Source organism: Schistocerca piceifrons, chromosome 6 (assembly GCF_021461385.2).
Source record: "Schistocerca piceifrons isolate TAMUIC-IGC-003096 chromosome 6, iqSchPice1.1, whole genome shotgun sequence".
Classification (NCBI taxonomy): domain Eukaryota; kingdom Metazoa; phylum Arthropoda; class Insecta; order Orthoptera; family Acrididae; genus Schistocerca; species Schistocerca piceifrons.
Genome location: NC_060143.1, coordinates 45,829,129 through 45,835,348, shown reverse-complemented (window position 1 = coordinate 45,835,348; position 6,220 = coordinate 45,829,129). Strand labels below are relative to the sequence as shown.

Sequence of the window (6,220 nt, the reverse complement as noted above, 5' to 3'; positions counted from 1 at the left end):
TACTAAAAGAAATATTATCAAGGTTGAAATACCGTACGTTGTTCTACCTGCGAAGAGAACATAAATATAGTGTTACAAAGGCATAAAAGTCTACCAAATTCAGAACTATCATACACGCCTATAAATCGTTTGCCAGGGTGGCGTTAAAATGCTGAACCAATAACAATTCGCCAAAGAAGCTTTCAGCTGCCGGTAAGTGTAGTAAGAACCAACCGCAACTCAATCGCTATTGTGGTCTACTGGTCGAGCGACTTTGCATATAAAACCAGATAGGAAAGACAGCACAGACACTTCGGCGAGGGCAGAGAAGTATATTCCAGGGCCTGAGAGCTGCGTATAAAGAAACACCGACTGAGGAGTTTCTGGTGATATTAGGTTTACTATCACTGGCCCTAGCCGTAAGGAAGAAAGATGAAGAAAATAAAATGATAATTAAATAGACACCCTAGCTGCAGGCAGGCGTTGATACACTTCATTGGGGACATGTTGAAAATGTGTGCCCCGACCGGGACTCGAACCCGGGATCTCCCGCTTACATGGCAGACGCTCTATCCATCTGAGCCACCGTGGGCACAGAGGATAGTGCGTCTGCAGGGACTTATCCCTTGCACGCCCCCCGTGAGATCCACATTCCCAACATGTCCACAACACTACATTCGTAGTGCGCCTAATAGATGTTTGCCCATCATACTCATTGCTCGTGGCAGATTAATCTACCAAGTCCCGTACGAGTTCGGGCATAGCGTGTGCGTTCGCACAAGAAGGTCAAAGGCCGGGAACCCATATTTTTAACTATATATGACGGTAGTATCTGTTCCCGAAAGAACAGTTACCGTGGATGACCATGCAGCTTTGCTAGAAATGAAATGATAATTAAATAGTATCTTTCGGGATACTGGGCAGAACAGCCACGTCGAATAGGGGAATAAAAGTAGGTACTGACAAAGAATGACAATAGATCCAGGATAGGGAAGAAACGGGGAGCAGAACCTCTACCAGTTACTTCCCAATACAAAAGAATGTCGTACTTCCTTCTGAGCAAGGGAGGTATACACTGCGTGTCCGGACGTGGTTCATATCCCAGATACTTGCTGAAAATACGCCAACGCACCACAGAAACTTATGAATGTGAAGCAATCGACACCACAGACCACCTCGTCTGGGAATGTGTCTTTGGTGATAAACCAGTCTATAACGTGATAAGGAATGAGGAGCAGTGGCACAAGCTGAACTTGCTTACAGCCAAACACCTAAGAGCAAGCCTACATGACCGAGAGACGCCCAAGAAGAGGCCATACACCACAACAAGGAGACGCATGACGGCAGAACATCCACTTGCAATAATCTTCCGGAAGCAGCGAAGAGATGAGCTTTTGGCGAGTAGCAGCAAGAATTTTCTGAGACCATGTCAGCCAGCTCCCAATCTCCAGACCTTACCTGGTACGGCAAGGCAGCCCTTGTGAACCCTGAGTTGTGCCTCGACGTAAAAAGGAGCTGATCACCCAATCAACTGAGTAAACTAGATTGGTCCTGATACGAAGTACATTCATGTAGTGTGGCGCTTTCTAACATACTGATATATAGCGTCTAATGTGGTACACAAGTATAAATTACAAAATTTGTGATGCAGCAATGTAGCACAGTACAATAGAGCAGTAGCATGTGCCTGCTAGGTTCTAGGTTAGCATGTATCTGGTGCCAGATGGCCAAAGCGTATATGCCGATTTTTAAAGTTATTTTATTATTTTTAAAGTACTTATTTACGTAGACCTATTTTCCCGAAACACTATAATCCTTAGTTATACTTACACTTTTCCAAAGTTACTTGTTCATTGGCTAATTTCATTTTTACACAAAGTTTAGTTTAGTAGACTGTGATAGTTACCTTTTTCAATGCTTTGCGTATCTGTGCTATACTCACCTTGGACTGGTCCAAACAAGCCCTTTGAAAAACCTCTTTTCTTGTCCCCTAGGATATGTTCGCATCGTTAGAGGTGTCTGTGTGTTAGCCACTGGGAAGGTTTCACGGATTAGAAGCTATGAGTTGTTCCTTGTTTGAACGTGCTCTTGTCATTCTCATTGTGATTCTGCAACTTTCCGCGATTTTGTGCTGATGAGGATTCTGCTTTGTGAGCTAGACTGTCTTTGCTGTCGAGCTGAGCTGCTTTGGATATTCCACAGTCCTGAAAAACTGCTGAGATTATTAAATTACTTGCTGTGGTGAAACTTTGGTGAATTTTGGAACATTTCGATAATTTCTACCTGGTTTACGCGCAATTACTAGACGTTCTGGGTGCGACAATATTCTTCCACATGGCTAAATGGGAACGTATCGGTTGCTAAATTTTGATGAACTGAGGCTGATTTTAGTTACGAATGTTATGTTTTGAACCCGCTGTGTTGTACATTCAATGTTATCATCATCTCCTGAATTTCTGTGAACTAACGACCTATTATATCGAGTGCTTATTGTGAATTTCATGCAGATTGTATTTCGTTGTGGAGATACGTTTCCTTGTAAATAAACTATATTCTTTCTGTGACAGCATGTAACTTATTGACGACCTTCTATTTGAATTATTTACCCCTAAAACAAGTCAGTTCCATGTTATTTGATACAGTGTCAAGCTTCTACCCAGCCATATTGCCTTAACTTGTTGCTTCTAATCACGGCCTTTGAATATTCGTATGCATCAAAGACTACTCATAGAAATGATTTTTCAACTACAAAATATTAGAAACCGAAAGCGAAGAAAGCTTCACAGCAAATTTAAACACAGCCAAAGCCTCACAGAACAACAAAAGCTAAATGAAACAAAAACTTGCATAAGCCGAGCTGTGCATGAAGCGTTCAACGAATTCATCTTGACAGAAAATCCAATTCTGGTCTGTCAGTAAACGGATCGATAACATCTCTGTGACCAGAATGGCACTGAAACGGAGGACGTCACAAAAATGACAGACATACTAGACGTCTTTTTCCATAACTGTTTTGCAGAGGAAGATCGCATTGTAGTGTCGGCTTTAAATCTTACACGAATGACAAAACTGTGACCCAACAAGAGAAGGCCAGTGGCCTTGGCGGGATACCAGTACGGTTCTACGTAGAACATGCGAGAGAACCGCTCCTCTAGTAGAAGTTTACCATGGGTCCATGAAGGAGGCAAGCGATCCCAGCGACTGGAAGAAAACACAGATCATTCTCGTTTTCAATAAGTGTCGTCGGACAGACGCGCATAACTACAGGCCTATGTACTCGATGTCAGTCAGTTGTAAAATCTTGGAACATTTTTACACCGGCGTATTGCCGGCCGTGGTGGCCAAGCAGTTAAAGGCGCTACAGTCTGGAACCCCGAGACCGCTACGGTCGCAGGTTCGAATCCTGCCTCGGGCATGGATATGTGTTATGTCCTTAGGTTAGTTAGGTTTAAGTACTTCTAGGGCACTGATGACCTTAGAAGTTAAGTCCCATAGTGCTCAGAGCCATCTGAAGCATACCCGCGTATTACGACATTTTCCGGGGTCAGAAATCTCCTCTGCAGGAAATAACATGGATTACGAAAACAACGATTGGGTGAAACGCAGATCCCTCTGTTCGTCTACGAGACCCAGAAAACAGCAGACACCGGCGCCCACTCAGACGTCGTGTTCGTTGACATCCAGAAGGTATCCTACAACCCTACCGCTACTATTGTAATTTAGTATGCTTTTACGTAAGTAACAGAAAACCGTGTCCCTATTTTGCCACGTATAACCATCCTACTAAATGTATTTTAGTTTCCCAGTAGAGTACACTATGTGAGGATAGTCCTGTTAATAGGAAAAGCTGATCAGTTGAAGTACCCTCTACAGGATTTGATCGTGTGTTGTATCTAATGGATAAGTATATCAGAATATTCAATTCTTTTCCTAAGATATTACCTAGCGGCTAGAAAGAAAAGCAGTATGAATAGTGTTATACCGTAGCTAGGACAACACAGTTCCAAGTTCGTTTAGTGGTTTCAAATATGCACCAACGGTCGCCAGCCTATCCAGGAAATGAAACAGAGAAGTATTGGAAAAGCAGAACTATGAATTTCTCCTACTTTCTCGCTACTGTTTAAGGTGGTTCTTCAACCAAATATAACTCCACGTAAATAAGTTTGGTGCAGACACAGGGGTTTCTTTTTGACTGCTACACCCTTATACACTACGCTTTTGAAAGAGAAAAAGCCCATTAGATAACATCAAGCAACCTAAAAAGATTTGTTCAGGTGTGGGGGGGGGGGGGGGGGAGGGGGGCCTCTAGAAAAGCACTTTCCTTAACCAATAAACTTAAAACTAAAATGTTTAGATACTGAAGCACACACTTTATTATACTCAACATTTTACTTCAAGAAAACCTTTTCTTACTGGAATTTACTTGCAAAAGCTATTACTCTCATTATTTACACGAAAACCATTTGGATGGTGCTTCTTCATATTAACTTGGCACTTCATAAGTCTGTAAGACAGGATGCTCGAGTTAAGGGGCTCCGGAAAGGCTCAAAATCATGAAAAGTTCAATTTTTACTTTTTTGCGTTTTCTGAATCTGCAGACTATTACCTTTTAATAGATATATAATTTATTCAATTCCGAAGACTACAACTATTTTAAAATTTTTTTTGAAATGTGTTCTACATGGGCGTGACCCACTGTGGCGCTGTTAAACTGCTGTCAAATGGTGTTATTATTAACGTCCGTGTTCATCAGGTACATTTTAGTGATGTGAGATAAAGTATGTGTTGTGGCTAACCTGTGATGGTTCAATACATATCGCTGGTGTGATTGTCGATTGTTCATGTTTAATTACTCTGTCGTTATCTCGAAAATATTCGTAATCAATTCTGTTTCTTGAGTCTCTGTTTTGTTGAAATATAATAATGAGTAAAAGTAAAGTTATTAGAAATCCTCTGAAGGCTTTTAAGAAAAGGAGAAATGTTGGAAAGCCAAAGGTATGTGTTATTACTGTAAACAATAAAGACGATAACGAAGTGAGTGAACCTAACCTCTCAAGTATACCTGCCCATAGCAGTCAAAGTGGGAAAGAAAATACTTCACAGAAGAAGCTTGGCTCAATGAGTGAAAACTATGAATGTTTTATGGGCGAATCGGAAGTGAATGAAATATTTGATATGTCGATTCTCAAAGGAATTTTTTCAAACTGTGTGAGATGTATTCATTGTAGTGAAGTTGGTCTGGAACTCTCCATAATAAAGCACGTAGGACTTGCTAGTGAAATACAACTAAAATGTGATAAGTGTTCATACATGACCACCTTTTGGAACAGAGTTGCAATAACTGCAACTGAAGAAAATGGTAGCAAAATCTACGAACACAACAACGAGCGATGCTTGCTTTAGACAAGGAACGCCTTCGGGCTACAGACAGGGCTGTAAAGAGTCTAGAAATACAAGCAAGAGTAAACAGGAGGAGGAACAAGAGGAAGCTGGAGGAGGAGTTTGCAGAGGATGAAGATAATCCATCCTATGGACCTGGAATGCACTAAAAAGTTAATCCAATCTTTATCGCTCGATTCCCATAACTTTTATTTTCTCATACTAATTACATGTTTTCTAAGGGTCTTCCAAACATATTTGTTTCAAACTTTCAGTAAATGTTACACAGTACCTTCTGCATAATTTTACACAGCCTTGTTCGAGAAAACTGTATATTTTTGAATATATAAATTAAAAATTGCAAAAAATGTTGTGAATTTTCATTACAATTGAAAAAAAATCATCTTTAATAACTGAACTAAAATTTTGTAAAATCCCTGTGTTAAGTTGTAGCCCATATTCCAATAAATAATCTGTAAAAAGTTCAACTTCCTACCTCAAATAAGCGTTATTTTAACATTGCAAGTATAGGGCGTTCCGGAGCCCCTTAATCAAACATCAGGAAGGAACGCTATATAGGTGTTCAAAAAGGTGTTCAAGTGTGTGTGAATTCCTAAAGAACCAAACTGCCGGGGTCGTCGGTCCCCAGACTTACATTTTACTAAAAATAACTTATGCTAAGAACAATCACACACATGCCCGAGGAAGGACTTGAACATGTGGCGGGAGGGGCCCCGCAATCCGTAACGAGGAGCCTCAAACCGCGCGGCAACACTGCGCGGCATATAGGTGTATGATTGGGATGAAATAAAGTGTGAACCAGTTTCTTTAAAGTTCAAGAACGATTATTAAATCACAGTTT

General features: G+C 40.9%; 1 non-coding gene across 1 annotated transcript; it reads right to left on the bottom strand.

Annotated features, from left to right (window-relative positions):
• Positions 1 to 497: 497 nt before the first annotated feature.
• Positions 498 to 572, bottom strand: Trnat-ugu. The gene has a single exon. It is a non-coding gene; the product is annotated as a tRNA-Thr (tRNA).
• Between the last annotated feature and the right edge of the window lie 5,648 nt (positions 573 to 6,220).